General features: G+C 40.8%; 1 protein-coding gene across 4 annotated transcripts in view; it reads left to right on the top strand.

The window, feature by feature from the left end:
- Positions 1 to 4,556: 4,556 nt before the first annotated feature.
- The window catches only part of plxnb1b (plexin b1b), a 68,449-nt gene continuing 49,323 nt past the window's right edge, over positions 4,557 to 23,682 (top strand). For all 4 annotated transcript variants that reach the window (XM_058402539.1, XM_058402540.1, XM_058402541.1 and 1 more), the window contains exon 1: positions 4,557 to 4,922. The gene's annotated coding sequence lies outside the window, so the exon portion shown is untranslated. The remainder of the gene's footprint in view (positions 4,923 to 23,682) is intronic.

Raw genomic sequence — 23,682 nt, 5'->3', positions numbered from 1 at the left:
ACGTCGGTCCACCCTTTGCAGCTATAACAGCTTCAACTCTTCTGGGAAGGCTGTCCACAAGGTTTAGGAGTGTGTTTATGGGAATTTTTGACCATTCTTCCAGAAGCGCATTTGTGACGTCACACACTGATGTTGGACGAGAAGGCCTGGCTCTCAGTCTCCGCTCTAATTCATCCCAAAGGTGTTCTATCGGGTTGAGGTCAGGACTCTGTGCAGGCCAGTCAAGTTCATCCACACCAGACTCTGTCATCCATGTCTTTATGGACCTTGCTTTGTGCACTGGTGCACAGTCATGTTGGAAGAGGAAGGGGCCAGCTCCAAACTGTTCCCACAAAGTTGGGAGCATGGAATTGTCCAAAATGTCTTGGTATGCTGAAGCATTCAGAGTTCCTTTCACTGGAACTAAGGGGCCAAGCCCAGCTCCTGAACAACAACCCCACACCATAATCCCCCCTCCACCAAACTTTACACTTGGCACAATGCAGTCAGACAAGTACCGTTCTCCTGGCAACCGCCAAACCCAGACTCGTCCATCAGATTGCCAGATGGAGAAGCGTGATTCGTCACTCCAGAGAACGCGTCTCCACTGCTCTAGAGTCCAGTGGCGGCATGCTTTACACCACTGCATCCGACGCTTTGCATTGCACTTGGTGATGTATGGCTTGGATGCAGCTGCTCGGCCATGGAAACCCATTCCATGAAGCTCTCTGCGCACTGTTCTTGAGCTAATCTGAAGGCCACATGAAGTTTGGAGGTCTGTAGCGATTGACTCTACAGAAAGTTGGCGACCTCTTCGCGCTATGCGCCTCAGCATCCGCTGACCCCGCTCCGTCAGTTTACGTGGCCTACCACTTCGTGGCTGAGTTGCTGTCGTTCCCAAACACTTCCACGTTCTTATAATACAGCTGACAGTTGACTGTGGAATATTTAGGAGCGAGGAAATTTCACGACTGGATTTGTTGCACAGGTGGCATCCTATCACAGTTCCACACTGGAATTCACTGAGCTCCTGAGAGCGACCCATTCTTTCACAAATGTTTGTAAAAACAGTCTGCATGCCTAGGTGCTTGATTTTATACGCCTGTGGCCATGGAAGTGATTGGAACACCTGATTCTGATTATTTGGATGGGTGACCGAATACTTTTGGCAATATAGTGTATATATATATATATATATATATATATATATATATATATATATATATATATATACATATATATTTAGCTTTGCATTCTGAAGTCAACGTAATAATACTACGTGGATAACCTTCAAGCCTCCTGATCAATTATATTTATCACTGATTGATAAATACACTATTTATCAACCACTGGCTACCACTGGTTGTAGTGAATATTGTGTGTGAGTAGAACAGTTTGCTACAATATTAATTGTGGCTAATTACAAGAACTGAATAAATTATCCTGGAGGTAATTAATTTGTATATGTTACTCCTGGTCCACAGAGGGCAACATCCTTCCTGCTCATCCATTTTAGTCTGCTCATCTGAGTCTCCTGCAATTTCTTCCTCTTCCTCACCATCTTCTTGTATATCAGGTTCAGATTCACCCTCATCTCTCTCATCATGTGACAGATCTAAGTCTCCCTTAACTATTTTCTAAAGAATCATCTCTGTTTCGGCTCTTTCTTCTACAACATAGTGTCATTAAGTACATTAAGACTGATATTCATAAAATTGATGTTCATAAAAAAAGTGAATCACAGACTAAAAATAAATGTATTATTCCAGGCATTTTAACAACCAAGAACATATGTGCTGATAATATTAAAAACAATAATATTAAAAAATAAACCTTACCTCTCTTCTTTCCATGAAATGTGCTTGTTCTTAGGCTAGCTATTTTAGATGCTGTCTTAAAGGCTATTACAAACCTATAAGATGACATCACCATAGTGATTCTACCTGCAAATTTCTGCATTCTGGACATTTACATATTTTTTGGGATTGTGGGAAGAGGAGCGTCACTATTCCTCTCAGCAGTCCTGATTATCTGTTATATTTTCCAATCTGATTTGGTGACTAAGTAGAGTATGGAACCGACTCAGTGACAGCTGAGGAAAACTGTGTTTGCAGCTCACATGGCTGGTTGAACTTCCTCATCTGGCAAAGAAAGAACAACATCTGGCGGACCTTTTTCACAATGGAGTTATTGTGTGCCTCGCACTTCAGGTTCTGAGAAATGGTAGAGCCTCAGGAATCTGAACTACTTAATTGTAGCCTCAGTGCTGTCCAGAATGTTTGTGGAGACTATCACACCGTCACAGAACTGCCGTTGCATCTGTCAGCATGCGACAGCAAGCAATTAGTGTCTATAATGAAGTCAGGAACTAATAGGTCACACTGACCTATTAGATCCTCAAGAGATTGGTTGCTGTTGTAGAAAGGACATTATTTACATTTACATTATTTACTGTCCAGTGTCACTCAAATGAGGACAGGTTTCCTTCTGAGTTCTTCTCAAGGTTTCTTCCTCATATCATCTCAGGGAGTTGTTCCTTGCTCATTAGGGATAAAATAGGAATAAAATAGTATATTAACTTTAAACTTTATATGTTTTATAAATTCATATATATATATATATATATATGGTTAATTATAGTTATCATTAGCCCAATGATAGCTAGCTTGTTAGTAAATCTGACCACTGGCTTTAGTTTTAGTTTAGTTATATAGAATAATATAATATAATTTATTCTTATATTAGCTAACTTGCTAGCAAATTGTTTGAACTGTATAACGGTTAACTTGCAGGGCGTTGATTGAATCTGTCTCTGCAAATTGCTGCTTGGTGTAGTATCAAGGTTCCTCTAGGCTTCCATCTCCAAGTCATAGCTTCTAAAAGTCTATCATGTTTTTTTTCTATTTGCAAGTAAATGAAACTTTGGATCCAATGTACTTTGTGGAACAATCTATGATATTTTATGTGTATAAACTGTTATATTCTCTGTGTATATATTCTGATTATATCTAAAAGACATGAAAAGATTAATGTTGCCTGTTATCAATGCCATATTCATTTATATAGGAGGAGTTGAAAAGACAGATTCAGATCGAGGTTTATACCAGAAAGTAAGTATACTCTTGTCCACAAGAGGGTGACTAAGACTTGAATTTCGAAAGAGAGTGGCACTGCCCTGTATCTTGAGTGACCCACATGGGAAATTTGACTATGTTCCGGGTTTTACACACCCACTTAACCACAGGAGGCTGTGTAGTATAGCTAAACTTGTTGAATTACATATGATGGGAGACAAAAAAAAGCACTAAAATGTGTAGTGAAAGGGTTCTCATTTACCAGACCTCGAGAAACCAGAGAGTGGAAACACTAAGCCAGAAATATTTATGTAACTATATATTTGTGTAACTATATATTTCTTTGATTCTTCATGTAAAATGTAGTGATCTTTGTATAAGGTATGCTGTAATTTGCATTTGATGTGCTTCATTTGCATTGACCCAAATTTTGGTTTTGGGACACCTTGATTTAAATAAGATTTCTTATGTAATTCTGTTTTCTATATGCAACATGACCTGACCTTAACAGAACTTAAATTCTATTACAGTTCTTGCTCTACAATTCATGTTCTATATATACATTTCTCTCTCTCTCTCTCTCTCTCTCTCTCTCTCTCTCTCTCTCTCTCGCTGATCAATGACAGCAAAACATTTTTGTTTGTTGTTGTGTCTTTTTGCCTTTATTGCTTTCCATCTATATGCTGTCAATGCCTATATGAAAAGGTGTGTATGTGCATGGGGGTGGGGATGGTTGTGTGTGTGAGTGAGTGTAGCTAACCCTAGCTATATGAATGAAGTAGTGTTTGGTGGTGCCTCATGAATGCTGTTTTGCAGGCCCGGCAGACAGGCCACCTCATTCAGACAACTTTAACCCACCCCCATCTCACTTTATATGAAACCCAGCCCCTATGACGCTCAATGTAAACTGAAGATAGAGTGAAAATAAGCTGGAGAAACTGTATTAATTCTATCACATCTGTACGTGCTGTTATATAAGAGCTTAATCTTTGTGCTAGCTCTTCTTTTTTTTCTTCCTTTTTCTTCCATCTAATTAGTGTGTGTGTGTGTGTGTGTGTGTGTGTACAGGCTTTTGATCACTGTGGGAACTGAGATCTGGGTGGGCTGAATTAAATCCTTAAAATGAGAACACAAAATTTTCTATGTTGCATCCTAAACAATAAGCTTATGTGTATGAGAAAGAGAGTGAAATTAAGTTCATTTTAAGTAAGAGTGCTTTAGTAATAATTCATTATTATTTATACAATTTATTCTGCATTGTCTCATGTGCAAAGAAGGATGTTTGCCATATCATTGTTTTTATGTTTTCTTTAACAAGATAAATAATTACATTTCATAGGCTCGTTTTTACCCCTTTAAGAAAAGCCTTGCGTTTTCATTGAGGCGTTCAGGTGGGGCCCACTGGTGTACTTGCTAGCCAATGCGGCTGGAGGTATTGCCCCTTTAAGAGTTTCCCAGCACTGAGGGCAGCCCCTCTGAGGTGATTGTGTCCTAGTACGAAACTGTGTGCGAGTGTGTGCGCGTGAGTGAGTGAGTGAGTGAGTGTTGCTCCTTCGCCGGCTCCATGTGAGAACCGTATTTATGCAAAGGAAAACACGCTTGCTTGTGACAAAATCTTTTCCAGGCTCTGCTTTTAAACATGAAGAGTTAAGGGAATGTGTTGGGACTATTTATTTTTTTTCGAAACAGTGCGCAAGTTCAGCGCAACTCTTCCACGGAGGAATAAACCTGGGGGCGCGTGCGCGGATTTCGAGGCTCTCGCGCACTGGATAAAGTGAACGGAACAAACCGTGCACACAGGTGGGGTTTAGAGCGGTTTAGCTGGAGGTGAAGCAGGTTAAAGTGGGACTTGTCTCCTGAACACTCGAGGTGAGTGAGTCTGTGTGAGCTTAGTATTGAAATATAAATAAAGCTTCTATTTAGTCTATTGTGTTTGAAAGCCTGTTGAAATGCACTGATTGATTTGTCTCTTATGGCAAACTAAAAGGACTCCTGAACAAGTGCTATTTTATCTTTACTATTTCTATTAACCAAATGACAGCTTTTAGCCTTCAGATGTAAACGAGCTGTTATTTGATAAAGGAAGTGTAGCCTTAATGCGTAATGGATATTTTGTCCCTTCTGGCGAAGAAAAGTGTTTAAAACAGGAATAACATGTTCACCGGTGAGGGGCTGTGGGCTCTGTCATGTCTAAAAAATAAAAGGCAACCGCAAGCCGTATGTCTGTTCTTAATCTGTCAGTACGAGCAGCTGACATAATTTATGGCTTTAACTGGCAAATGGAAACACAATGGGAACTAGTACTTTATGGGCTGTTTTGTATTGAAGCGGAGTTTTGTTCTGCTCCGTTACGCACTCGCCAGATCCGGTGTCGGGGTCACTCCGTTCTCTTTAATGAGCCAGGTGTGCTGACGTGTAGTGGGCGTGGCCGAAACCATATCATGCAAAGGGGTTTGTTTGTTTATTATTGTTCATATTTTAACCACGCCCTTTGCGCACAGGCATTATGGGGTAAATATGGATTTGCATTTTGGGATTTCATCAACTTAAAGTAGCTTAAAGTAAAAAAAAAAAAAAAAGCAACGAAAGGAAACGTTTATTACGCGTAATAATGCAACAAATCTAATGCATTGTACAAAAGGGGATGTGGTCGCTTAGTGGTTAATGTGCTACTGACCAGAAGGTAGTGAGTTTGAATCCCAGGTCTACCAAAAGCTGCAACTGCTGGGCCCCTGAGCAAAGCCCTTAACCCTCAATTGGTCAGTTGCCAAAAGACTCACAGACATGCTCACAGACATGAATAGAAAAAACCTTCAGCAGTACTGATACCAGCTGCAGTATTTATTTGTACATTGCAGTGCTTTTGGCTTTTGTGGAACAGGATACTTCTTTTAGCTGGCATGGCACAATACAAGCACGAATATGAAAACTGACTTAACTTGTCTAACCACTGCCAAGTATTTTATTGTTATTTTATTCATTTATTTTGTGAATTGCCAGCCAATAATAGGTATAGAAAACTGAACCCTACCACAACACAACCTTTGTTTGATGTCAGTGCATCACTTACACTAGTGGATATGGAAGCACTTGACCCTGCAGTATCTTTGTCCTGATAAGGATCCATGTATTTGGACAGCACAGTATCACCTAGATACTGGTGGGAGAGGGGAAAGGAATTAGCATTATCACCCAGAGCTCCAGCGCTGCGTGACGTGTGTGTGTGTGTGTGTGTGTGTGGTGGGGGATGGGGTGTATTTTTTTTTTCTTCTGTGAAATTAGGCCTTTGGGGAGATTCACAAACGAGGAGTGTAGATGAAAAGGAAGTTTGATTAATAATGACTGGAGAAAGACTTCATGGAGGATGCCACTTTCTTCAACTTAATATTCTATCTAAGGGTGTCAGGCAATGTATTTTTAATATATTACTAATTTCTAATCCTGTAACCATCTGGTCTAGGGCCAATACTCTCCCCTATGTAATGGAATGAAATGAGGGCTCAGTGACACACAAAGCCTTCAGCCAACTGTCTGATCAGTGCCTATCAGGACTGCCGGCTTGTTCCTGAGCGAAACTGGGTCATCATCGAATTCAGAGATTCCCATAGTGAATGGGAAATATGCCGTGCCATATTTTATTTTCCAGATGAATAAATAGCCTACTGGATTTTAGCGTGTTCAATGCTCATTTGAGTTAATAAGATTCACAAACATCTGGATTCAAGAAATAGTCTCTGATATATGAAGTGCTGCATTCAATGTGTAAGAACTAACACTGTGTACATTGTGAGATTTTATTACCAGTATTTTTTGTTTAAGCTTTTGTAGTCATTTTTTTCAGTGTTAAATGCAGTGGAGCCGCAACAATGATTCCAAGCAGCAAAAATAACAATTGATTCTTATGAATATTGTATATGTGACTGTCCATATACACAGGATACAGCTACAATCTTTACAGATCATTTTATTAGGCAGACCTATTAAAGTTTTGGATATAGTTGTTGACTGTTGGATGCAATCTGTCACTCCGCCATCAATACAGAAAATATAAGGAACATGAAATACACAATATCTTCATCTAGTAATTAGGCACCTACCTGTTTTTATGTAATATCTAACACGGGCATAAATGTCTTGGTCCTGCAAGTAGGTGTGGTTCATATGTGCTAAACATTTGTTACATGAACATTTACTCAGCATCTTGGTAATAAATTAGACCTTTGTAGAAAACTGTGTGCTGTTCAGTAGTAGAATGAGGTGGAGGGACATTTTCACAAGCGTCCACACAGTATGTGCAATTGTTCCAGAAGTTATGTCTGCGTTTGTCTTCACTGACTGACAGAGAGGTTTTTGTTTTTGCCTGGCAAGTCAGGAGATTTAGGATGTTTGCTATTTCGGGTCGTGTTTTAAATGGAGTATCCAGTCAGTGGTGCTTGTGTCCAATACAAACTACACACTTAGGGATGTAAAATCCTGCTGAAGAAACCATTAAAGGGTCTATGCAGAATCCTATGACAATTTTCCTCAGGGATATAAAACTCCTTAACTATCCCTGTGAAAAACCCAGTGTTTAAAGAATGGAGTGTTATAGGTGTTTTGAGTTTAGTGTGATTATTCTTTGTTTATGTTCTTAAACGTTTTGTTTTTGCTCCATATTGTAATTGGAGCATGCATGTGTGTACTGTATGGTTAGGCCTCAGGTTTGTCCACTCCTGACTCCTGGAAAATGTCTGAATATGAGAGTGGGAAAGCGAACTTGACTTGTTAAATGACCTTTAACCCCCAGTATAAATGGCTCCATTATACATTTACCATTTAACCCCTCAAGGCTCAACCTGTTCTGACCTCTGAACCGAACGTAAGCCTATAACACTGCCATAACGTGAAAGCCGGACAAATAGGGGGTCCTTTTCACTTTTCAGCTAATCCTAACATGGAACAAGCGCTTCAGGAGATAAGAATAGCACTACAGCTCTGAGGTATAGCTAATTATGGATCTCATTGTAGTGTCACTATTTTGCTGTAAAGAAAACTTTTGTGGCTTGTTCTCAGCTTTAATACAAACCTTTAGTTGTTCTTTTAGGTCACTAGGGCAGTATGTACTGAAAAGCATCGATTTGTCTTTAAGTCATTATGTAATTCATTCTGCAGTGGAATTGTTCATGGCAGACATTTTCAGTGTTGCCATAAATATACACGAGTGTTTAATTACTACCATGTGTTATCAGACTGAACACCATTTTTCACTGTCGGTGAACTGAAGGCCACTTGTTGAGGTCTAAATGGGGCTCTCCTTGCTCTCAATGCAGAAGGCAGTGTGATTTGAATCCGAATATTTAATCATTAAGGCGGTGCCATGGGGAGAGAAAGAACTGAATTAAGACCTAATTTCTCTGGGGAATCTCTCAGGATAAAACCTGTTGTTTTTTTAGATTAATAGTTTTTGCATACTGTGATCATTTACATGTAAGTGGTGCTCATTATCATGCGTTCTCACCGGCTCACAGATTAAAGATACCTTCTAAGTCTAATAAACAATAATAAATACTGTAAGAGGTGACGTGTAACATTCAAGCTGCTGTGTTACTACTCTGTAAACGTACATTCAGTGGAACTGTTAGGGTTGATCAGTTGACACATAACCTCTGAAGGTGATAATCTCGAACTAAAAGAAAATGTGAATAACTTTAGGGGCAGTAGTAGCTTAAGTGTTTAAGGCTCTGGGTTGTTGCTCGGAAGATCGGGGTTCAAGTCCCTGCCCCCTCCAAACTGCCACCATTGGGCTTTTGAGCAAGGCCCCTAACCCCCCCTGCTCCAGCGGCGCTACATCATGGCTGACCCTGCGCTCTGACCCCAACCATCCAATGATGGAATATGCGAGGAAAGAATTTCACTGTGCAGTAATGTATATGTGACAAATAAAGGCTACTTAACTGCTGTGTGTCTTACAGTAACTGAGCTTTCACTGCATTGTTTCATACAGAATCTAAAATCCACTTGGGTGAGCTTATGGAGCAAAAGGAAGTGTGTTGAGTATCACGTCCTAGTATGTATAATGGCAATAAATAGAAAAATTTCTCGCAGTTACTCTAGACACCTGTGTCTGCTCGATATGGTCGGCTTCCTACCACTCTCAGCTTCCCCTCCTCTTTTACACTCTGGTCTTGTTCACACTTTATTAACATTGGTCTCAGGTGACCAGCTCTGTGGGAAGTGCAGGTGTGAATGATCCAATTACTCAGGTCACATTCAGAGATGGTTTGGGACACATGCAGCTACATTAATTTTGTTGTGTGAATGGCGACTCGTCCTTGACCACAACAGATTGATTCATGCTCTCCAGCATTACCAGTTTCACCTGGAATTAACCTACTTTCGAACCGTCTGGCCCTCTTATTCAGGTTTTGATAGATATACTGGCTAAATATGTACAGGCAAACTGGAGAAAGTTCCAGTTTCCTCGTCCAGTCTAATGGTTTGGTTGCCTGGAAACTTGGAGGATAATTTTAATTTAATACTGAAGTACAACAAGCTAATTATGTCACAAATCAATTAATGTGGGCTAATGAAAATTGGTGACTAGACAAATTCCATGGGAGAGGAACATTCTGTGTAGATAAAGGTTTAAATCTTCTCCTCTTGCGATCTTTGATGACCACTACACATTTGTGTACTATATTTTGCTCTGGTTTGGTCAAGTTTTACACCTCCTAGCATGGTTCTAATCTGAAAACGCCTCTCATTTTTAGTTCATTTATAGTAACCATGTTTCTTACTGATGACCAGAATGCATACTTGGCTGATGTGTGTAGGTCAGCAGATAGCGAGTAGTATGTGACTCCATTATGATGCATCATGGAACGTGTTACTTTTAAACACGCATCAAAAATCAACTTCACTTTGCAGAATTCACTAGGGAGCTTTGTCTCTTTGGTCACTAGATGAGGGAAAAGAGGTTAGCAGCTGCGGAAGCCTACTATTTAACTCTTTGCTACACCTACTACTTGTCCAGCCATGGAGAAAAACAAACTAGCAACCCAGACATGCCGTCTGTGTGTCAGACATCTGGGCTAGTTATTTGTCCATTTCTGTTGTATATTAGATATTTGACAGTATTTGAGTTTATTTTCCTGTGTACTCTGTCTGTGTTTGTGAAGGATTGATTTTTCAAAGAACCAAAAAACTCTTAACAGTGCTTTCCCTAAACCATATGTATTCCACATGACTAAATGTATGAATATACACTATATTGCCAAAAGTTTTGGGACACCCCTTCAAATCATTGAATTCAGGGGTTGGGCTTGGCCCCTTAGTTCCAGTGAAAGGAACTCTTAATGCTTCAGCATACCAAGACATTTTGGATAATTTCATGCTTTCCAACTTTTTTACTTTCTTTTTGCGTACTTGAGACTATACCAGTGCTGTCAATTTACTCAAGCTGATTACAGCTGATTACAGATTGCAGCAGTTCGTCAGCTCTGTTCTGATCAGAAGTTAGCAGCTAGTTACCGGTTAATTAACGTCTAAGCACTAATGGGAAAAGGAGAGTGTTGTTCCAGTTCTGTCTGTCTTTTTCTCTGACAGTGAGGTTCTTGCCTCACTGGTGCATGCCGCAAGGTTGGAGTCACAGCAGGAGAGTTATGAGGCATGGTGCTTTGAAAGCATTTTTAATGAGGCTGCTTAATTATTTTACTATTAAACCCATTATTATTATTATTATTATTATTATTATTATTATTATTATTATTATTATTAATGATTTGAAGAGCAAATGTTCACTGACTTTAAATGCAAGAAGTTGCTTTATCTATGCATTGTGCCCTTGATTGGCTGAACATGATGTGAGATGCCTTAAAGAAACACTTTGTATAGTCTCTCCACAACTCTTCACCAATTTCAGGAATCGTATCCCATAAATCCCTGAGCTCTTGTTGCCATATACTTGGGAAGAATGAAAGGTCCTGCCATTTTGGGATGGTTACCAGGGCAATCTGGCAAGCAGTAAAAACCCTGCAAACTGTGAAAAAGCATTTTAACTGCAGCAATATGAGCTTTTAAACTCTGGAAGTTGTCAAAGTGAGAGAAAAGAAAGATAAGAAAAGACGTAAAGAGAAACGAGACTGCTAGGGGGAAAAAGGCAGGAGAGTTGAAGTGACATTTTCAGAGTGACTGTACCATAGTAACTCAGGTTCGGCTCCTGGCCGCTGCTGGAGGATTCAGACCTGCTAGAAGTCTTGAAGCTTCTTAATGCTGTGGACTGTTGTCCATCTTGTCCATCCCAATAGAACCAAATTTCCTAGATCAAATCCATTTTGAGATCCTGTTATTTTTATGCTTCATTCACACTTTTTCCATCTGATAATCTGTAACTCCCGGTATTGGCTGTTACATGCTACTGAGCGAATAACAAACTTCTGCAAGCCTGCATTGTCAAATATATGAAACACTAAAGGCGATATAGTGGTGGGTTGTGTCTTTGTATATTATATCAGGTAAGTACACTACATTTACAAACATACATACATACATAAATAAATAAATAAATAAATAAATAAATAAATAGCTGAAACATTATGGAAAAGCTAGGGGAAAATATGTTTCACTGCCCAAGTAACCTTTTGTTCTGTCTGTCTGTTTGTCTGTCTGTCTATCTGTGTATATGTCTGTCTGTCTATCTGTGTATATGAGTGACTGTCTGTGTATATGACTGTCTGCCTGTCTGTCTGTCTGTCTGTGTATATGACTGACTGACTGTGTATGACTGTCTGTGAATATCTATCTATCTATCTATCTATCTATCTATCTATCTATCTATCTATCTATCTATCTATCTATCTATCTATCTATCTATCTGTCTATCTGTCTGTCTGTCTGTCTGTCTGTCTGTCTGTCTGTCTGTCTGTCTGTCTATCTGTCTGTCTAATATTTTCTCACATGGTATTGAAAAACAGTTTGACATTTCTATTGAAAATACTGAGAATGATTAATAAGAATCTGAAAAAAGCTGAGCTAATATAAAGATGTAAAATTGTAACTTCAAGTTAGTTTGTAATTATTTTTAAAAAAAATCATGTAATCAAAAATTATAATAAGTTGAGTAACAAAAAAGTTGAGTGCCAAACTCTCTTGCCTGTCAATTAGCCTGACACACTAAGCAATCCTGGGTGTCTGTGAGCTCATGAATGTGGGACGGGGCAGATAGCTCTTTCCTCTGACTGGGTTACCGTGCCCTGTGACGCAGCATTAACCACAGTTCCAAAAGACGTGTCTCAGAGCAAAGAATACGATAGTCTTTACCCCGCTGGCTGGTAGCTTCAGAATAGCACCTTGTTTTCACACAGCGTAAAGACAGATTGTGTGCTGCCTCCTCCCCTCTCTTCACTCTTTCCTTTCTCCCATTAGACCTCAGATTTCCTCAGGATTTTGGGTGTGCTCGTGTAGATGTGTCTTCTTACATGTTTGTGCTCGCAGTGCATGTCGCGCATGCTGCTGAGCGGCTTGCAGGACACACCAGTGTGTGTTACTCCCTCCTGGGTACCCCTCTCTGCAGGGGGTAGGGGAAAAAAGAGCCGTCCAGTCTCCTTTGTGTTCTAGTTGGAGTGGAGGTTGAAAAGGCTAGCGAATAAGAAAAGGAGAAGTGAGAGAGAGAGAGAGAGAGAGAGAGAGTGGGGAGGAAGGTAGAGGAAGAGGAGGGAGGATGATTGTAGATCTCTGCTGGCAGACAGTGGGAGTCTAGCTGTTGCTGAATGTAAGGAGGTGTGTGTGTGTGTGTGTGTGTGAGCAAGCAGGAAGGTACACTGGATTATGCAGACGTGGTAACGTTGTGGGAACTCAAGGTCCCTTTGGTTCTCAGCTTTTGACAGTTTTTGCATGTACTTGTACTCAAGACTTCTGATCATGTTTGCATGTTTTTCCTGATTTGTATGATGTTTCGTCAATCATCAGTTGGATTTAATGGATCAGCAACATTTTTTTTCACCACAAGGACATGTCTTAACAGGTGCCATGTTGTGGTTTTGTAATGTACCTTGTTTTGGTCTGTTGCCTGTTAGAAGAATATTCTTCCACTCAAAGTTCACTGACTTCTCTTAAAGGTAATGGCACACATGTTTTTGCGATCGTTTCCTCACCGTCTGCTCACTCAAGCTTTCTCTACATTTACACACTTGCACACCTTTTCCCCCCTCAATCCTTCTATCTGTTTGGGCTTTTTTCAACCCTTCAGTCTATTCAGCAGCACCCAATGGGGCAGTCACTGTGAACCTCCTTCCCCCTTCCCCCTCCTTATCTTACCCTTTTTCATTTACACACACACACACACACACACACTCAGGGTCCCTGTGTCCTGGGAAAAGGAGTTTCCATAGAGAGGAAAGGATGAATGTAGGACCAGACTGCTAAAAAGTTTCTTGCTTTGCTGTTAGGGCTTTATACAAGCACCGTGTCTGTCTTCCTTTGCATGTATGAAGTATGCTTTCCATTTAGAATTCCTTGTCTTGAGTTTATGATTTTTATGATAATTGTTATATATGTATATGGCAATAATTATTCCTGAAACCAGCCTGTGCACTTATCACTCCAGATCTACCTGTTGGGGCAAACCACTAGTGATTTATTACTAAGCAGTACTGCTGCAGCAAAAAGCCTTCCTTGACCTCAACCCATCTCCATTCCCCTTCCGATTTCCTCCTCGGACTCTCTCGCAAACTGTCTTAAATGTCTTCTAGTAAGTTCCATTAGTGTTTTTTTTTTGTTTTGTTTTTTAACTCGTCACTGAACCAAATGTGAAAGTGCAAGGACGGTGAAGATGTTCAATTCCATATCATAATATTTGCATATGTTAGTGTCATGCTTTGATTACACTTACAGATTATTTGAGATGCAAGAGAAGCTCGACTTAATTGCATGTGCAGTAGAGCAGATTGGATCTTTCACAAGTGGCTTGTACTTCATTATAGCGCATACACGTATTTGTAGTCCGACGTGTTGGCTCTGATCATTGCCATCGGGTTGACAGTTGGTGTTTGTCTGTGTGTGTGTGTGTGTGTGTGTGTGTGTGCATGCTCGTGTCCATTTTGGGGGATTTAATGCAAGTCTGATGATTAAACCTTTTCTCAAAATAGATATTTTTGTCGATATTCGTTTTATACCATGTCTTAAATTCCGTGAGGAATTAAAGCACATTTGTGTGTGAGTGTGTGTGTGTGAAAGACTCCATGTCGTTAGGGGGTTTCCTAGCAACCCCTTTGCCACTTGTTGCCAAGCTCTGGTGGGACGCTAGTTGGCCAGGGAGCCATCTCATGCTGTGAGGGCCTCTGTTCACTTCTCTTGCCTTTAGTGGGAAGATTTAGAGAACACACACACACACACACAGACACACAGAGTCCTGCTAAATAATGTGTGTTCCTTAGAAATGTCATGGACTGAGTGTTTTTCACATCATGAAAATGGGCTGCCATTTAGTATTTATGCGTGTTGTTAGATTTATGTCACTTTTTCTGTGGAATGTTCACTTCATTCTGCAGACATAATGTCTCTGTGTTTTTCACCTAATTCTAAGTATTTCCCCACTACCTGCTTGCTACATGCATTGAACTGCTATTCCAGTGTTTACGAGCAGGCTGGAGGGGAAGGTGCAATGACAAAAGGCAAAATCCTTCTAGTCGGGTTATTTTTTGGACTTTTTTGGCGATTCTTACCTGCTAGCTCACATAACTGATACCTGGGCAGAGAGAAGGTCAGCACCTGCTTTCTCTGAGCTATGTGAAGGCAGCCACTGAATCTTTTTGACCTGCTTGTCATGCAGTGCCACAGGGCAGAGTAACTGTCCGCTCTCTTCCGCATACGCAAGTTCACAGACCTCCACCATTGGCCGAGATTGACAGGACAGAGACACTATGGCATTCCCCCTACCCAGAGACAGGACGGCTGTGGCATTAAGAGAGATTTAAACTCTCGGGCTCATGAAGACAGGGTTAGCGTTTCTGTAATTAAGACAAGCTTGTAAATTCTTGGGGAGAAATTCTATAACTTCGAATATATCGCTGATATTTTTCAAGTTTCCTTAAACCAAAATGACAGCTGGTTCACTAGCCTGCTCAGATCCAGGCTCCTCAGGGAATGATTGAGTGGATGATCTGTAATAGTGTGTCAATTGATCAGTCGTAAATGTGTGGGTGACTTCTATTGACATCGATGCGGAGGATTATGGGTAAGGTGCCCCATATGGTGGAGATTCGGCGTTAATGCTGCGAGACTGGTGAAGGCAGATGTCTGTAACTGATGAATGTTTCACTCTAATCTGTTGAGATGGACTACAAAACGTTCGGCATATTAGTATGAGTGAGACTATAGGACTTGTTGGAGTTAATAATGTCTCATTCTGCATTCTGTTTCAATATGATCACTTTGTCCGTCAGTAGAAAAGGAACATCTTACGTCATCACCATGTTCTCTAGTGCAGTGAATTAAAGCTTCATTATTTATTTACACTGCTGTATTGCAGTAAAAGTAGAACCTAATAACTTTTAGTTGTTTTTTTCCCTATTTTTTTTCCTTTTTAAGCCCCATTAGTCTCCGCACATCTCTCAACTCCCAGCTACGCAGCGCAAGTTATCTGACCGTCTATTAACATTCCTTCCATGAAACTTCAACTGTGTGTGTGTGTGTGTGTGTATGTGTGTGTGTGTGTGTGTGTGTGGTGGGACAGGAAAGACTGTCCTGAGGCTAGCAGGTGTCCTTGATCCTGTCTCTGCTTGCTCATGCACACACACACACACACCCAGGAGGTAAGTACGGGTGGGACCTCTTGCTGTTTTATTCGGCAGTGATTTTGTTCACTGACTCAGTGTGAAGCTGAATGGATCCTTTGGGGTGACTAGCATTCGATGTTAAACTCCTGTATTAAGCTGAAGTAGGCTGGTGTAAAGCTGCAGCTCATAAACAATGAAGGTTTTCTTTATAGGCAAATTATTCCTCCCGAAATACCCCGAAGGACAGGTGAAGGAGTACAATGATCGTTTCACTTGGCTGTGCAACTCACCGCTAACTGCATTTAAAATGTGTAATTAACTGTCTTATGAGAGTTCCTTCACATTATAACAGGTCAGACTTTTAAATCCATTAGATTACACATATTCCTAATTATTCATATTCCTAATTTACCGTTTGGTTCTTACGTTTAAAAATTTAGCAATAAAGAAAATTTAAACTAGGTCTTTCTACTATTTCTGCTTTAGGGAGGGGGGTCAGGAACGGTGGTTATCACAACAAGGCAGCCAGATGGTGGATTTTTAGGTAATTCTACAGTAATGTGCAATAAACAGTTTAAAAAAGCAGCACATTTCAAAATAATAATTTTATAAATCAGTTGTTTAATGTCCACATACAGACATGGCTGACTTTTTAACTGTTAGGATCAGAACACTGAAGAGCACCGGTCAACAAAATGGACTTTCTAATTGTCCTCAATTTGTAGTGTTCGATTTAATTGTGTTGACTCTCTGTGGGTCAAAATTTGTGTCCCAATTTTTTTGATCATTTGGTTAAGTAGCTTTTATTTGTCACATATACATTACTGCACTGTGAAATTCTTTCTTCGCATATCCCATCCTCGGAGGTTGGGGTCAGAGCGCAGGGTCAGCCATGATGCCTGTAGTGGGGGGAGGGGTTAAGGGCCTTGCTTAAGGGCCCGACAGTGGCAGCTTAGCAGTGCTGAGGCTTGAACCCTGATTTCTCCTATCAACAACCCAGAGCTTTAACCACTTGAGCTACCACCACCCCTGCATTTTTGTCTCAAATAAATAAATAAATATCTGATATTAAATACTAATGTTAGCTCAGTCATACATATATTAATTTGCAGGAAGGAACACAAAACATTAACCTTTTACCTTTGATGGAGAGCGACAGAGAGAAGAGGATGTGAGACTGGGTGGTGATGGCGGGGACAGGAAGTGTCACTTAATATTAGAGATTTTAAAATAGCTGCACAGATCATTCATGATTAATATCTATATTATTCTGGAGAAGGAAAATAAGGTTTGTATATTTTTGAGTGATAAAACAGATTCTGGCTCAAGCCTCAGCTACATAAATGCATACAACCTCTTTCTTTTTCTTTTCTTTCTTTCAGTCATCACTGAGTAATACAGAACATAATCTCTGGCTTTATTGTACAGATATGTGCCTTATGGTCTGCCTTTTTCTTTCCACCAGCCTATTGTGGTGTTTGAGTAGCTCCATAACATGACCCTTCCGGGGTGGACGGAGCTTCTGCGAGAGTTCGGTCAGAGGCTGAGGTCTTTGGCAGTTCGCCATCTGTTGCTTTTATGAAGCTGTCACTCGTCAGTGTGTGGAGTGTGTGTGGAGGCTGGACAGCTCTGAGTTCAACCTTTCCTCCGCTCGACTTTGCTTCTCAGTCCTTGTATTCGGTGTTCTACTTGAATGACAGCTAGTTTTGTGATTTCTAAAACACAGTTCATCTTCTGCCAGACATCATACGTATTAACACAAGCGTACAGAGTGATAAAATCTGTAATAGAAAATTTGGTTTTGTTCCCTGATATAGCTTACTTATAAAAAGGAATTGACAAGCAAATATCAGATTAAGCAGATGAATCTAAATAATGTAATGATTTCTAATACAGCATCATTTCATCTGGTTGCTTTGGAAAGTTGACATGCTTTTGGGTTTGCGTAGGTTTTTGTATCAGGATTAGGATTTCAGAGCCGGAGGGGTCGGGCTTTTCTTAGAAAGAAAAATCATTGTTCCTCAATCCTCTTTCATTTGGACTGTTCTGGACTGAAGCCACACATCTTCTGCATTTTTTAAAACGGTTGTTCATTCATAATGACCCCCATATAAGGCCATGTGTAAAAAAACTAACAGTACTCTGCTCTCTCTCACACACACACAATCACACACCTACACACACACAGTCACACACACACACAATCTCATGCACTCTCTCTCTCTCTCACTTTTTCTCTCTCTCTCGCACACACTTTCTCTCTCTCCCTATCTATCTCTCTCTCTCTCTTACTCACACACACACACACACACACACACACACAATCTCACACAACGCCCAAAAGCTCACACACCTACATATAATCTCTCTCTCTCTCTCTCACACACACACACACACATGCACACGCATGCACACACACACAATCTCACACAACACCCAAAACCTCACACACCTACATATAATCGCTCTCACTCTCTCGCTCTCTCTCTCTCACACACACACCACACACGTGTGAATACTAAGGAGCACAGAGGATGTGTAAAACAGTGATGACTTGATGTAAACCAGCTGTAAGAATTACAGTAAATTCTGCACCAGGACACACACAACAGTCCGTCCAGTTGTGTGGTAGCTAAAGTGCAAACTGTGCAAAAACAAATAAAATGAAAGAAAAGTCTCTCCACTTGCAAATTCTGCGCGCTTTCCTCTTTTCACCCCTCCCCAACATTCTATCTCTCCAGCACATCTAAAGCAAAGTGCTTTTCCTCTCTTTCATATCCTCTGTGTCTCTCAGCCTGTGTGTCTTGTTAATTCTTTGATATGTGCAGGCATGCGTGGTCAGTGTGTGGCTTTGGCACATTCCTTCAGTTCAGGGGTTAACCCAAAAATGTTAAGCAGTGGCTTCCAGATATAAAAACACACACTTATCTTGCACACACACACACACACACACAGGCTACTGGCACTTATATTGTTTTTCTATTGCAGTCGCTGCATTTTCTTCAGCGAGTCATATTTCTTTGAAACAAGCTCTTTCCGTTTCTTTGAGGATTTGTGGATTTGATCTTTTTCCATAAAACTGGAATATACTCAGTCTCTTTCTGTTTGTAGTGGATGAGAAGCAGATGCATCAGGATGCTGATCTTGGGCAGAGCACATGTATTTTTTTGTTTGTGTGTTTGTGTATGGAGGAGTTTTAATGAATGCATCACATCTCGGGTTGTTTTCTGTCAGGTCTGCTGCAAAACAAGCGATTTCTAGATTAAAAACTATAACAGTAAATTAGATTAGCGGTCATTCTGTGAAGGTCACATTTGACAAGTTGAGCTGCTGGTTATACCGTGGCCTCTACCAGTAGTTCCTGAAGCATAGGATGTGCTACCTGTTCTACCTGGAGCATTTCTTGGTACACTATATTGCCAAAAGTTTTGGGACACCCCTCCAAATCATTGAACTGAGGGGTTGGGCTTGGCCCCTTAGTTCCAGTGAAAGGAACTCTTAATGCTTCAGCATACCAAGACATTTTGGACAATTTCATGCTCCCAACTTTGTTGGAACAGTTTGGGGATGACCCCTTCCTGTTCCAACATGACTGCACACCAGTGCACAAAGCAAGGTCCATAAAGACATGGATGAGTGAGTTTGGTGTGGAGGAACTTGACTGGCCTGCACAGAGTCCTGACCTCAACCTGATAGAACACATTTGGGATGAATTAGAGTGGAGACTCTGAGCCAGGTCTTCTCGTCCATCATCAGTGCCTGACCTCACAAATGCGCTTCTAGAGGAATGGTCAAAAATTCCAATAAACACACTCTTAACCTTGTGGAAAGCCTTCTCAGAACAGGTGAAGCTGTTCTAGCTGCGAAGGGTGGACCAACTCCATATTACATTCATGTGCATGTAAAGGCAGATGTCCCAATACTTCTGGCAATATAGTGTATTAGAAAACCTGGATTTGTGCACAAACTCCTGAGATGTTCCTGATTTCTATTAGTCCAGAGTAATTTGATTTTATTATCTGGACCACAGAGTGAGTAAAGCTGTACTTATTGATCACTGTGGTTTAGGAAATGATCAATATAACAGCATGTCCCAGATCACAGCCAGGAGCAGAGCTCTGTCCACTGTCCTCAACTCACTGAAATACTGCATGGATGATGGGAGAAACAGGATTGATGTACAAATATTTGACAGAATAAAATGATTTTAAAGTGAAGTCTATTATAATCTTTTCACGTGACTGTAGGAATGTAAAGCTGTATTAGTCCATTTTTTTTTTTTTTTTTTTTTTTTTTTTTTTTTACAAAATATTTGGACAATCTGTGACCTTCTGGTTATGCAGCTGCAGGATCTCGCGCTCTCATTGCTGTGGCCCAGGTTTGATTCCTGGGCAGGGTGCTAAACCAGCCAATGAAAAGCTAACTCTCAGTGCCGGTCCCAAGCCCAAATGGGAGGGTTGTGTCAGAAAGGGCATCCAGCGTAAAACCTGTCCCAAAATCAAAACATGCCGTGGCGATCCACTGTGGCGACCCCGAACAGGGCGCAACCGAACAAACAACAACAACATTTGGAAAAGCTGTAGAAAAAAATGTTTATGGTGTGTAAGAGAAATCTCATTGGGAAAACTGTGTTCTAGTCCACAGGGCTCGTTTGTGATTGGATGCGAGTCTGCTCAATCATTTTATAGACACACCACTACACTGTTAACTGCACCCACCATTTCAGTCTGAAATCAGCAAGTGCTGCTTGTTCAATCTCAGAGTAGGAGGAAAGCATGGTGTGTGGTGGATTTTTTTATATAAAAAATAAACATCAGCAGCTTTGTTGAAAGACAGGATAATTACCAGCGAAGGGGATGAAGCAGGACGCAGAATTAGCTGCATAGCAGGAAGTAAAGGACAGCGTCGGCAATCTTGACCAATCTTGTAAATGACTACGAGCCGAATTTCGTGTTTATAGTGTCGTAACTTGGCCTGAATGTACTGTAGCTTAAAATGCGAACGCTGCTAATGTGGAAGCATTAAGGCTCATGAGACCTCATTAGACAGAAAAAAACAAGGCACTCTTGACCATTCCCATAAATCAGAATGAGATTCATTTCTTGTGTTATAAGCTGGCTTTCCGGCAGCTGAAAGAGTGCGCTTGAAAACGATGTCGTGAATGACAGAGCCTGCTAATTCTAGCTCTAGAAATTTGAGGCAGGTCCTGGGGGCGGAGCTTTGTGAACATTTATGGCATTTTGCAGACACTCTTATCCAGAGCAATGTACAGTTTTATCTTATTTTATACAACTGAGCAATTGAGGGTTAAGGGCCTTGCTCAGGAGCCCAGCAGTGTCAGCTTGGTGGACTTCAGATTTGAACTCATAACCTTCTGACCAGTAGTCCAACACGTTAATCAGTAAGCTACCACATCCCCCCACATCTCTCCTAATGGCTCTTTGAATATGATGTTTATATTTTGTCCTGTGTAACGTTGTCCAAAGTAACTGTCATTTTCAGCTCTAAACTCATTTATAAGTCACTATTTTGGAATAGTTCCGATGAAACCCATTTTGAAACCCATCTGGATGTTTGTTCTTGATTAGATTCGGAGTCTGCAATACACAATGCTCCTGTGATGTATAAAGATAACAAACTGCCAAACTATTCAAAACAAAATCATGACCAGATCAGTGTTTTATTAAAGCCCTGATGTAGCGCAGACATGCCACTATGGTGGTGGGTTGATGTTGAACTGGAGCGCAGTAAAATGGCATGCCAGTGCTTCCCCTGATGACTGATGAGTTGTGGAATTGGAGCGGGCAGTGTCATCGTGCTGTGTGTGCCTCCTGGTTTGTTTTTGTTCATTCAGACAGAAAATACCTCGCCGCTCCTCCTCCCACTTTTTTATATTCCTATTTGGACTTTGTAATTAAATACGAAGTGGTGGTTGTAGCCTGGCAGGGTGCTTTGGTCAGGATGGTGTGCTGGACTGGCCTCTTCACCAGAACACTCAATGCTATTAGGAGTTTGGTGTGCTGGTAAACTTACTAAAAGCATGTTTTTTAGCAGAGATGTCATTTGTCTGCTTTAGTGAATAACTTGCACAGGTTGTGAGCGGAAATCAATGCAGTGTTGTAGTGTTAGGATTAGAACTGAATTCACAGTGTGGACTGATTCTGTGAGCTGAGAGGATGTTGCTTTGTTCTGAGGGAAATGATTGTTTTAGATGATCACTAACAGTGACATGTTTGTTCACTTTCTTTATTCTGTCTCATTCTTTCTTTGTTGCTCATACACTCGCATGTGTAGACACACACATTATATATATATATATATATATATACACTATATTGCCAAAAGTATTCGCTCACCCATCCAAATAATCAGAATCAGGTGTTCCAATCACTTCCACGGCCACAGGTGTATAAAATCAAGCACCTAGGCATGCAGACTGTTTTTACAAACATTTGTGAAAGAATGGGTCGCTCTCAGGAGCTCAGTGAATTCCAGCGTGGAACTGTGATAGGATGCCACCTGTGCAACAAATCCAGTTGTGAAATTTCCTCGCTCCTAAATATTCCACAGTCAACTGTCAGCTGTATTATAAGAACGTGGAAGTGTTTGGGAACGACAGCAACTCAGCCACGAAGTGGTAGGCCACGTAAACTGACGGAGCGGGGTCAGCGGATGCTGAGGCGCATAGTGCGAAGAGGTTGCCAACTTTCTGCAGAGTCAATCACTACAGACCTCCAAACTTCATGTGGCCTTCAGATTAGCTCAAGAACAGTGCGCAGAGAGCTTCATGGAATGGGTTTCCATGGCCGAGCAGCTGCATCCAAGCCATACATCACCAAGTGCAATGCAAAGCGTCGGATGCAGTGGTGTAAAGCACGCCGCCACTGGACTCTAGAGCAGTGGAGACGCGTTCTCTGGAGTGACGAATCGCACTTCTCCATCTGGCAATCTGATGGACGAGTCTGGGTTTGGTGGTTGCCAGGAGAACGGTACTTGTCTGACTGCATTGTGCCAAGTGTAAAGTTTGGTGGAGGGGGATTATGGTGTGGGGTTGTTTTTCAGGAGCTGGGCTTGGCCCCTTAGTTCCAGTGGAAGGAACTCTGAATGCTTCAGCATACCAAGACATTTTGGACAATTCCATGCTCCCAACTTTGTGGGAACAGTTTGGAGCTGGCCCCTTCCTCTTCCAACATGACTGTGCACCAGTGCACAAAGCAAGGTCCATAAAGACATGGATGACAGAGTCTGGTGTGGATGAACTTGACTGGCCTGCACAGAGTCCTGACCTCAACCCGATAGAACACCTTTGGGATGAATTAGAGCGGAGACTGAGAGCCAGGCCTTCTCGTCCAACATCAGTGTGTGACCTCACAAATGCGCTTCTGGAAGAATGGTCAAAAATTCCCATAAACACACTCCTAAACCTTGTGGACAGCCGTCCCAGAAGAGTTGAAGCTGTTATAGCTGCAAAGGGTGGACCGACGTCATATTGAACCCTATGGATTAGGAATGGGATGTCACTTAAGTTCATATGCGAGTCAAGGCAGGTGAGCGAATACTTTTGGCAATATAGTGTGTATGTGTATATATATATATATATATATATATATATATATATATATATATATATATAATATATATATATATATATATATATAATATATATAATATATATATATAATATACATACATATATACATATACACAAACAGACTGCTGATGGTTTAGTCATGTTTTACTGAAAACAGGAGATTTTATGCCCTTTCATGTCTTTATTGGAAAAAGTATTTAGGGATATTTAACAATGCTATGCTTATTAGAGCAGATTAATCAAAGGATTAACAAACTGTTTCCCATGTCTCCATCCCCACATCCCA

The sequence above is a fragment of the Hemibagrus wyckioides genome, linkage group LG11, assembly GCF_019097595.1.
Source record: "Hemibagrus wyckioides isolate EC202008001 linkage group LG11, SWU_Hwy_1.0, whole genome shotgun sequence".
NCBI classification, from domain to species: domain Eukaryota; kingdom Metazoa; phylum Chordata; class Actinopteri; order Siluriformes; family Bagridae; genus Hemibagrus; species Hemibagrus wyckioides.
Note: the sequence above shows the minus strand (reverse complement) of the source record. Positions and strands in the feature narration are given on the sequence as shown.